Raw genomic sequence first — 11017 nt, forward strand, 5'->3', positions numbered from 1 at the left:
CTACAAAAATAATCCGCAAGATTCGCCAATAGCGAAATGAGTCCAAGCAGTTCCGGTGTCATAAGGTAGAAAATTGTCTCAGATTCTGAAAGTGATAACTTGTCAGGAAAAGATCCAAATGTCCCATGGACTTAGGCTAAGTCAAATGAACATGTCCACAATCTAAATCTATCTCCGCAAGATCTGGTGAGAAAATGCAAAGAAACGCAAAATGAAATGTTGAAATTGCAAAACAAGAACAAACTTAAAGAAAATGTTTTTGGTTGATGTAATATTTCCAAGAACCAGGGATGCTCCTGCATTAGCATCCTAAAGGGGTGGCATAACACAGAGACATTAGCTTTGGAGACAAGCGGAGTGTGGAGGCAAAATAGTTTGCAAACCACATGGAGGTCATGCACAAGGAGGTCAAGTAGTATTTGGAGACCATGAGTGGTAAATACAAGGAACAAGAAGATACCAAAAGGTGGCATAAGGAGCTTTCTATCGAAGATGAAGTCATGGTGCACCTATGGAAGGAGAGGTTTTTGGTAGGCATGTATAACACATTGAAAATTAAGAAGTTTGAGCCTTGCATGATCCTTTGATAAATTGATTCCAAAAATGCTTGAGGTAGAGTTATTGGAAGGAATTGACATCTCACCAATCTTCAATGTTGTAGACCTATACCAATTTCATGGAGCGTAGACTAATGAAGACTACACAAAATCATCACTTCAAGAGTAACTACAACAACACAATTAAAGAGGATAGAATATATTTTGGATAGCTAGACTAAGTGCAGTATCTAAAACAAGGAATATAAGGAATACTTGGCCAAGTGGAAGGGAAAGCCAGTAGAGGATGCAACATGGATCTCAGAGATTGAATTGGAATGGTTTAGATCACATCCAAAGGTAACAACATGTGAGTCACACTTCTCAAATAACTTTGGGGGTCTAATGTAGAAGCACCCCAGAGAACTGGAACTGTATCATACTACATCAGACTAATTTCCTCTACAAAATTGAATAGAGGTAGTAGGAACAAGTCTACTACAAAATATCAAGGTGGTAGCAACTGGTAACACACCAATCAGAAGATTCCTTCACCATAAATTTTCCTTTGCAAGGAAGCCTGGGACTAGAACTAAACAAGATAGTATGTGGAACTTCTCTAAACCTTGCAGAGCCTGTACAACACATCACATAATAGATATGAGGCAAGGTGACCTTCAGATGGGTCTGCACCCATCTGCATCAAATTTTGTGTCTTCATCAATTGTTTGGACCTGAGCACATGTTTGACTAGAGATAGGGCTTCAGACCTAACAGAGGCCAACATGGATCGCTCCTAATGCCTGAAGCTAGTATATATACACTTTCAATGATCTTTGGAAAGCAACACTGGTAGTTAGGGAGTTAGGAGTTAGGAAGTTATGATTCAAATGATGTTTTTTGCATTTACATTGCAATAAGCCCATGGTGGCATGTGGGTCAACATGTGGGGCCATGGGCCTGATGTACTTGGCATATGAAGGGCTTGTAGGCATGTATGGACTCTATTTTGATCAATAAAATCATATGTTTCTATTTTATGTTCAGTTTTGTGTTTAATTTTGCTACAAGGCTTGACAGTCCATTCCAAACCCTCCATCCTTGTCTACATCAAAAATACAAACATGTAATCATAATTATAGTTTCTTCCACTGGAAAACAACTTTTTTAGCATAAATGTAATTTTCACTATCTTAGTAATTTATGTGCTCAAAGCACTTATTTATAAGCCTACAAAAGGTAGGGATTTGGGAATATTACTTAATTATTTTAAAATAGTATCACTTTAAAGTGATTTTATCCTTGGAAAAAAAAACTACTTTAAAACACTCTAATCCTTAAATAATAAATAAAATAATAGGCTCACGTCCATTTGGAAATAGTCACTCTTGAGGATGACAACTATCACATGCAATCACTACATGGAAATTTGGCACATGAGTGACCTTTCAAAAGTTTGAAGCAACCTTCAAATTGAACTCCACCAAACCTTCCAAAGAATACCAAAACCTAACCACCATGAATTCTCTAATGGTAATCAACCTAAAACCCTACTTCAAATCTTTGCAGGTTGCCCAAGGATTGTGATGAAACCCTAGCTTTGATTGTATGCCAATCATTTGCATTAACAATTTATTCTAGCTACAATTTGATTATTTATTCCATAATGATAACTCAATGTTTGAGCAGTGACCTCTTTGATTTCCAAAGAAATTTGAAATGTAAAAGTTTCAATAACTAACTTGTTGGAGATGAAAAACATTGCTTGAAATTGGAAGAATTTATATACAACCATAGTATAATATTATAAGAATATGAAGGATAAGAGGATGATTATGCTAAAAATTCTACCAACAAAAGAAATTTAAAAAAAACTCCACTATAGTACTTGGAAATACTTGACAAACTTACAAAAATATAAAAAAGGAGAGACAATTTTTGCAATGATTTGTAGAAGTAAACTTGTTTGTGAGTTTGATTAAATGAAAGCTGACAACCTTGATATAGGCAACTTGTTTGAGTTTGTATGAATGAAAATTGGCAACCTTCATATAGGCATTGTATGTGTTTATTTCTTTGTTTTTATCTTTTGCTTTAAAGCTAATTGATTTAGTATGGCAAAGGTCACTTAAGGTCTTACTATTATTTTTATGAAATTGGAGATATAATTGGCTCCAACCCATAAAATGTGTGCCTCCTTTAGAGTAACTATAATTCATTATTTTATGTTTGATATGCTTTAATAACCATTTTGCCACTTATTTACTGTGGATTTGACCTAATGTTATCATCCTAGTGGTGTGTCACCAATTATCTCACTTCTTGTTTCTCTTAAGGTAGAGTTTCATAATGTAGTTACCACATTTTGAATGTTGAATAATTACTTGGTACCACCACTTCCAATTGATACTCTATTTTGATGACTTGTGTTCCTTCTATGTTAGGCACTAAACACTAAAGGCCTTCACACTTGATTCTCCTTGGGGAAAAACGTATCCCTAGCTTTGCCTCTACAAATAGGAAATTAGACTCTGACAAATAAAATACTTATAATCTTTGTGTGTTTCCATCAATTGTTTACCCCTCTTGGCATGGTTTTAACTTGACATCGACATTCATGTTGTGGACCATAGCTTGGTCATTCAAACACTTTCACCTTGGCCATGGTTGCATCAACACTTTACCACTTTTTATTGGTTTTTGGTGGGTTTTTCACCTTCTTCTACCTAGGTGCACATTTGTGAGCATTTTGACAGTTGTTGGCTACTAGATAAAACTTAATCTTTTTACTAGCCAAATTTTCTACAAGAGTTTTGAACTCTATAAACCAACTAAAGAATTTAGATTTTTTTCCAAGGAAATATATGTTGGTAATTTGGAGGAATTTATTATGTGTTGCATTTATGTTTTGTCATTGATGTCAACACTAGCTGTTTTGGTTGTTTACCGGTATCCTTTTGCTCTCGGTAGGTTGATTGGTTTCTGGTTGGATTAGATCATGTTAATTTGGTATACTCTGGTATGCTTTGGCTTATGGATTTGGCTTAGATCTTCTATTCATGCTACTTAGATTCATGTTCAGTCAATTGATTTTAATTTGGTGATCGAATGCTATCTTATATGCTGGTAAGCTTGGTTTATTGATCCGATGAGGGTTTCACCGACAGAGCTTTGTTGAAGATCTTTTGATGTTATGCATAAGTGGTGTTGGTGCAGCTTCTAGTAATTTCTCAGTATGTTGGTGATTATCATGTTCATGTTCCAGCTGTTCGTAGTGTTTCATTTGGCTTATGGCGACCTATTATAGGTCTAGTGGTAATTCTGCTAGGTTATGGACTAGTTTCTATAACGTGCTGGAGGATGTTCCTGATGCGTTACCGACAGGATTTAAGGATTGGTTTACATTGTTTTTGACCTAAGCCAACTTATTTGATCATTAGATTGCAGGCTTAAGTTATGAATTTATTGTATTATCTTTTAGGTGGCTGGCCTAATTATTTAGGTCCCAAGTTGATATAAATATGATGTAAGATCTCTTTGTAGATCATGGTAGATAATAGGAGATCATGTATGGTATGGGATTATGCGAATAATGTTGTAATTATTCATGCAAAGGATTTAGTCGATCATAGCTGATCAAATTGGGGTTGTGGATGATGTTTAAGGCCTTTGGTATTGAGCTTAACCGAAACTGTACTTAGGCATGGGAGATGCTATACTTGCAGTTCAATCTTCATTCTGGATTGTTGTCTAATATTTTATGTAGCCAATGAGACACCTTTTGTGATGAGTAGTGTGCTCTAGGTTGTTGGCCTTCCTGCATGTGCATGCCCCTTATTGTAATATTTATTCATCTGATCAGTAGATAGATATTGTGGGTCTCCAATCCCAACGTGGTTTTTCTTCTTTGAGGTTTTCCACATATAAATCTATGGTGTTATGGTATTCATCTTTATGATTGCATTGTTCCTTATTGTTATATGCTTTTATGTTTACCAGTTTCTGAGTTGTTGTATTAATAAGGTTAAATTTCTTTATTTCGGTATAATTCACTGCACCCCCCCCCCCCCCCTCTTAGTGTTCTTGGATCCCATCAATTGGTAGCAAAGCCTTGTGCCTCAAAGTAAGTCTAACAGCTTGAGGAAGATCCTGTATCCGGAATCTATGGAGATAAGTTTGAGGAAGGAACTTCAAGTAGCACTTGAAGACTATGATGTTGAAATATTGAGGAACATGAAGATGCAAAAAGAGTTGAGATCTACGAAGGAATTCATTTTTACTTTGCAAGAGAGGTGGTCATCTACCCAAGCTAAAAGAAAGGAACTTTTAAAAAATCAGGATGATGAAGAGAAGGATGCCCTTAAGGAACAATGTTAGAAGCCGAGTTAGGAGAATATGGTCATGAAGAATGAAATGCAAGCCCTAACTATGAGGATGTCAAAGGAGATTGAAGACTGGAAGAAGAATGAAGAAAATCTTGCTATATCTCTGAAAGATAGATCCGAGGAATGCATTAGGTTGGTTCATGAGAATGATGTGTTGAGAACTGAATTGGTGCAATCACAGAACAATGAGCAAGAATTCGAAAGAATGGTAACAATCCTAAGAGATCATCTAACTATTGCAAATGAATACAAAGATAAGGTCATGGTTAGTTTTGCTAAGCTTGATGAATTATTGAAGGAATGGGGGAACACTAGAGACACTAGAGGTCTTGGATTTGAGCATGGAGAAATCTCTGGTACTACAAATGAAGATCAGAAGGTCAACCAGAATCAGAGGACACCGGTAAGGCAACTCAATGCACATAAATTTAATGGTAGATGCTTTGTTTGCAATATATTTGGTCATTGTTGGCATTATGTGAACTGGTATGAGGACATAATGACATTGTGTGTTGCCATTGATGTCAATATGATGAAGAGAAGAGAACTAGTATAACACTGTGAACCGACATTTGTGCCAAAGTGAAGCGGTGTGTTTGTTCAAGGTGAACCGGCATATGGTTATGGGAACCAGCACATGGAAGCTTTGTATGACTACCAGTTGGTAGTCTCAACTTCAGGGTTTTCGGATGAAGTGCTTCAAGCCTGTGTGGCTCAACCAGTGACTTTGTGTGATGAGTTATCATGGTAATGAAGAACAAATCATGTTGCCACATAAGCCTTGTGCGCATGAAGGATCTTGCAAGAAGGAGATTGTTCCCATCTACCTCGAGAATGTGCGAAGCCTGTAAACGGTGATAACGTGTGATGGGTTATCAGCCACCATGAAATCGGCAGAAAATGAATGATGGAGAATGTCTTGAGATTGGATCAAGACTATTGCATTTAATACAGTGTGCTCAATGGTCAGGATTGAACCATTTGAATTCCTTAACCTAACAAGTTTAGGGTTTAGGGTTTATGCTACCGACCTATCTGTTTTCCTATAAGGTCGATGTTGTGTTTCTTTCTAAGGTTGTTGGCAAAAATTGTGTGAGTATCCAAGTGAAGAGATATGTGATTCCTTCCAGACTAGAAGAGTGAAGTGGTACCTACAGAGTGTAAGTGCAGAAGGTGAAGAGGAGCTAAAGCAGATCTGCATTGGCATTGAGTGTTGTTACCAGATCATTGTAATACCTGTTGATCTCTAACCACTTCAACAGTCAGGAAATCCCTTAACAGGGTAGCTTTAACCGACTTGTTGTAAATCCTTTAACAGGGTGACTCAAAACCATTGAGTTCTTGAAATCCTCTAACAAGGTAACCTTTAACAGGGTTTAACTCTTAACCGGGTATTCTAGCCATCCCTTAACTGGGTGATCCCTAACAGGATCGATTCCTAACAGAACCTATTGTATCAGTCTTTAACCGGACAAGGCTCCTAACAGAGCGGACTTGTAAAGAGTTCAAAAACAAGCTTGTGGGTATTCATCCCCACCGTGGTTTTTCCCAGTTGGGTTTCCACATGAAAAATATGTGTGTCATATGTGATGTCCTTTTCATGTGATGATATGTTGTTTTCTGTCAAGCGGTGAATCATGTTGATCTAGTTGTTTACATATATGTCTTTGATGATAGTTTACCTATTCATGCACTAGGATGAAATGGAAATGAAGTATTAGATTGTGAGAAGATAAGTGTCAACCGGTTTATGCTTGTCTCAGTTATTCTGGGTTTTTCCAGTTGTACTCTATTTAAGACCGGTGTTACTGTTTGTTTGTAAAAGTACAGTGTCTACTGACAAACTGGTTTAGGACTGTGATTTTTGTCCGTACTGATTCACCCCCCTCCTCTCAGTACCGGTTTGGTACTATCCGTTCATCATTGACTTATCAATTGGTATCAGAGAGTCCTCCAGGTCCTGTGTGTTATAAGCTTAACCGCTTGAGATAAAGATCCCAGTCTATTGATGAAGAGGGAAGGTCCAAAGTTCAACAGAGAAAATTTTAGTATATGGAAAGATAGAATGAAGATATACATCAAAAGCATGGGTGCTCAACACTAGAGTTATGTTGAGAATGCCTATGTTGCTCCTACCGGTACTCTCACCGATGATCAAAAGAGAGAGATGCAGGAGAATGGGCAAGTCATGGAAGCCCTAATTAGTAGTTTATCTGACATTGAGTTTATTGATGTCCAAGATAAGGTAAATCCCAAAGAAGTATGCGATACTCTTGAAAATATCTATGGCGGTGATGAGCATGTAAAACAAGCTAAGGAAGAAAGCCTTAGAGGGAAGTTTGAAGACATGCGGATGGTTGAAGGTGAGACCATTCAACAGTATGGAATAAGAATCAAAATCATTGTTGGAGATATCAAGAGTGCAGGTGGTAAAATAGAAGATTCCACTATGGTAAGAAAAGTCCTGAGATCCTTATTACTAGTCTATGCAATAAGGGTTGTTGTTATTCAGGAGCTGAGATCAATAGACAAGACTAAGGTATCCCTAGACTCCATCATTGCAAAGTTGATAGCCTATGAGCTAAATAATTTTGATGGCAGTGTTCAAAAGACTAAATTAGCTTTTAAAGCTTCTATTGTACTATCCAGAAAAGGAAAAGAAGCTCGCACTAGTGGTGAACCAAGACAGAGTAGAGAAATGGATGATGAGGAGATTCTGATGGCATTTGAAGCTCTTCTTGCCAGGAAACTTCCTAAAGGAATCGACAAATACAGAGGTAAGCTCTCTTTGAAATGCTTTTCTTGTAACCGAATAGGACATATTGTTGTAAACTGCCCTAATGGCGACAACAAGGACAAACCGGAAAGGTTCAAGAAATTCAAAGGAGGAAACCGGAGAAACTGTTTTGTGGCAATTGATGAAGGTGTCACCGATGAGGAATCAAAAGATGAAGAAAATGAAGATATTGTGTTTGTTGCTGTCAAGGAATATGTGTCAAACAAGAAGGATCTTGTCTCCCGATTTGATAATTCCAATGAGTGGATTATTGACAATGGTTGTTCTCACCATATGACTGGTGACCGGAGCAAGTTTCTATCCTTGGAAGAGTATGATGGTGGTGTGGTTTGCTTTGGTAATGATGCACCATGTATGGTCAAAGGCAAAGGGTCCATCTCTTTGAATAGAAAGAGTAGTGCTGACAATGTGTATTGGGTTGATGGTCTCAGACACAACCTTCTGAGTGTTGCCCAGCTGAATGACAGTGGTCTCACACTAGAATTCAAGAATGGAGTGTGTAGAATCAAAGGAAAGAATGGTGAATTGGTGGCCACCAACATGCAGAACAAAGGTAACCTATTTCAGCTGAATGCAAATATAAGTACATGTCTTATGGCTAAATTTGATGATAGCTGGATATGGCATAGGAGACACTGCCATGTAAACTTTGATAACATTGTGAAGGCTAGTAAGATCAAGGCAGTTAGAGGGTTGCCGGTGCTAAGAAAATCGGATAATACCTTGTGCAGAGAATGTCAATTGGGGAAAATGTCTTCCTCAACCTTTAAAGGTAAATCTTTCACTGCTGACAATTTTCTTGATCTTGTGCATACTGATTTGTGTGGTCCTGTGAAAACTAGGAGTGTGCAAGGTGATAGGTACTTCATGATTCTCACTGATGACTGCTCAAGAATGATGTGGGTCACATTCTTGAAAGATAAGTCTGAAGCTTTTGTAAAGTTCAAAGCTTTCAAAGATTTAGTAGAGAAGGAAAGCGGTAAAAGAATCAAGTTCCTGAGAACTGATCAAGGAGAGGAATTCACTTTTGGTGAATTCAATAAGTACTATGAAGAACATGGCATCAAGAGACAATTGTCTGCCCCCCGGACTCCACAGCAGAATGGCCTAGTAGAGAGGAATAACTGGACTGTGGTTGAAGCAGCTAGAACTATTTTGATTCAAGGAAAGGTAGCCCACACCTTTTGGAGAGAAGCGGTGAGCACTGCAATCTACACAATGAACCGGGTACTCATCAAGAAAGGTAAGGATAAAACTCCTTATGAGTATTGGACCGGTAAGACACCTGTGGTTAGCTACTTTAGAGTGTTTGGTAGCAAGTGTTATATCAAGAGGAGCAAACACCATAGCAAATTTGATGTGAAATGTGATGAGGAAATATTCCTAGGGTATTCCACCAAGAGTGAAGCTCTCAAGTGTTTCAATAATAGGACTCAGAGAATCATGGAAAGCATCAATGTAAGAGTTGATGAAACCTCTGAGAAAACTAAGGAAACTGACAGTGAGCAAGTGGTAAATGAACCAGTTGTAACCTTCTGGGAACTGGTTGTCAGTCAACCAAGTACCAGTAACAGTGTTCCTACACTGGTAGATGTAGATGCTGACATTGATGGAGATGAGGATGAAGAAGAAAAGCAAGAGGAATCTATCAAGACCATTCCTCGGTATGTCAAGCTGAATCATGATCCTAAGCAGATCGTAGGAGATAAGGATGCGGGAATCCTTACAAGAAGAAAGGTAAGAGAAAACTCATGTATGATCTTTGAATTTGAGCCTAAATCATTCAAAGAGGCACATAAAGATGAAGACTGGATCAAGGCAATGGAAGAGGAACCTGACCAGATAGAGAAAAATGCTACATGGTCTCTGGTACCCAGACCGGAGCATAAAAATGTCATTGGTACCAAATGGGTTTTCAGAAATAAGCTGAATGAAGATGGTACAATGATTAGAAACAAAGCCAGATTGGTGTGTAAAGGATATGCCCAAGAAGAAGGAGAAGACTATGGAGAAACCTTTCCTCCTGTAGCCAGATTGGAAGGAGTTCGTATGCTTCTTGCATATGCAACTTTTAAAGGATTCAAAGTATATCAAATGGATGTAAAATCAGTATTCCTAAATGGTGTACTTGAAGAGGAAGTGTATATAGGGCAACCAGATGGGTTTACCCTATCTAAAGATAGTGACATGGTGTGTAGGCTACATAAATCCTTATATGGTCTAAAGCAGGAACCTAGAGCATGGTATGAACACCTGCACTCCCATCTTGTGAAAAATGGATTTGAGAGAACAAGCAAAGATAGCAATATCTACTTGAAGTCTAAAGGAGATCAAATCCTGATCTGTGAGGTATTTGTTGATGACATTATCTTTGGTGGAGATGACAAGATGAGTCATGAGTTTGCAGATGAGATGAAGAAAGAGTTTGAGATGTCACTCATAGGGGAGATTAAGTTCTTCATTGGACTACAGATCCAACAGATGAAAGATGGAATCTTTATCACTCAGTCCAAGTATGTCAAAGAGGTGTTGAAGACCTTTGGCATGGAAGATAGCAAACCAGTTGGTACACCGATGGTGACCGGTTGTAAACTATCCAAAGAGGATGACTCGACATTGGTTAATGAGAAGGAATACCGATCAATGATTAGTAAGTTGCATTATGTAGTGCATAGAAGACCAGATATTGCACATGCAGTTGGCATTACTGCAAGGTTCCAAAAAAGTCCAAAAGAATCCCACTTGGTTGCAATCAAGCAGATTCTTAGGTATCTGAAGGGAACTATTGACTATGGGTTATGGTATCCATACAATAATGATTTTAACCTGAGAGTGTTCACAGATGCTAATTGGGCTGGTAATGTAGATGACCGGAAGAGCACAACCGGTGGTGCATTCTTTCTCGGTGGTAGACTGGTCTCATGGATGAGTAAGAAGCAAAGTTGTATCTCTCAATCTACAGCCGAAGCAGAGTATGTTGCAGCCTTCATGAACTGCACTCAGACAATTTGGATGAAGCATGTATTAGATGGCTTCAAAGTTCCTGTATCTGAACCGGTAAGTATATTTTGTGACAATACTAGTACAAATAACATCTCTAAGAATCTGGTTTTACATTCAAGAACCAAGCACATTGAGCTTAAGTATCATTTCTTGAGGGAAAATATTTAGAACAAAGAGATTGCACTGGAACATGTCTCTAGTAAGGAGCAGTTAGCAGACATATTCACCAAGCCTCTCCCAAAGGCTACATTTATGTACTTAAGAGGTGAATTAGGGGTGTTGCCCCTTCAGGAGGT

This window comes from Cryptomeria japonica, chromosome 2 (assembly GCF_030272615.1).
Source record: "Cryptomeria japonica chromosome 2, Sugi_1.0, whole genome shotgun sequence".
Lineage (NCBI taxonomy): Eukaryota > Viridiplantae > Streptophyta > Pinopsida > Cupressales > Cupressaceae > Cryptomeria > Cryptomeria japonica.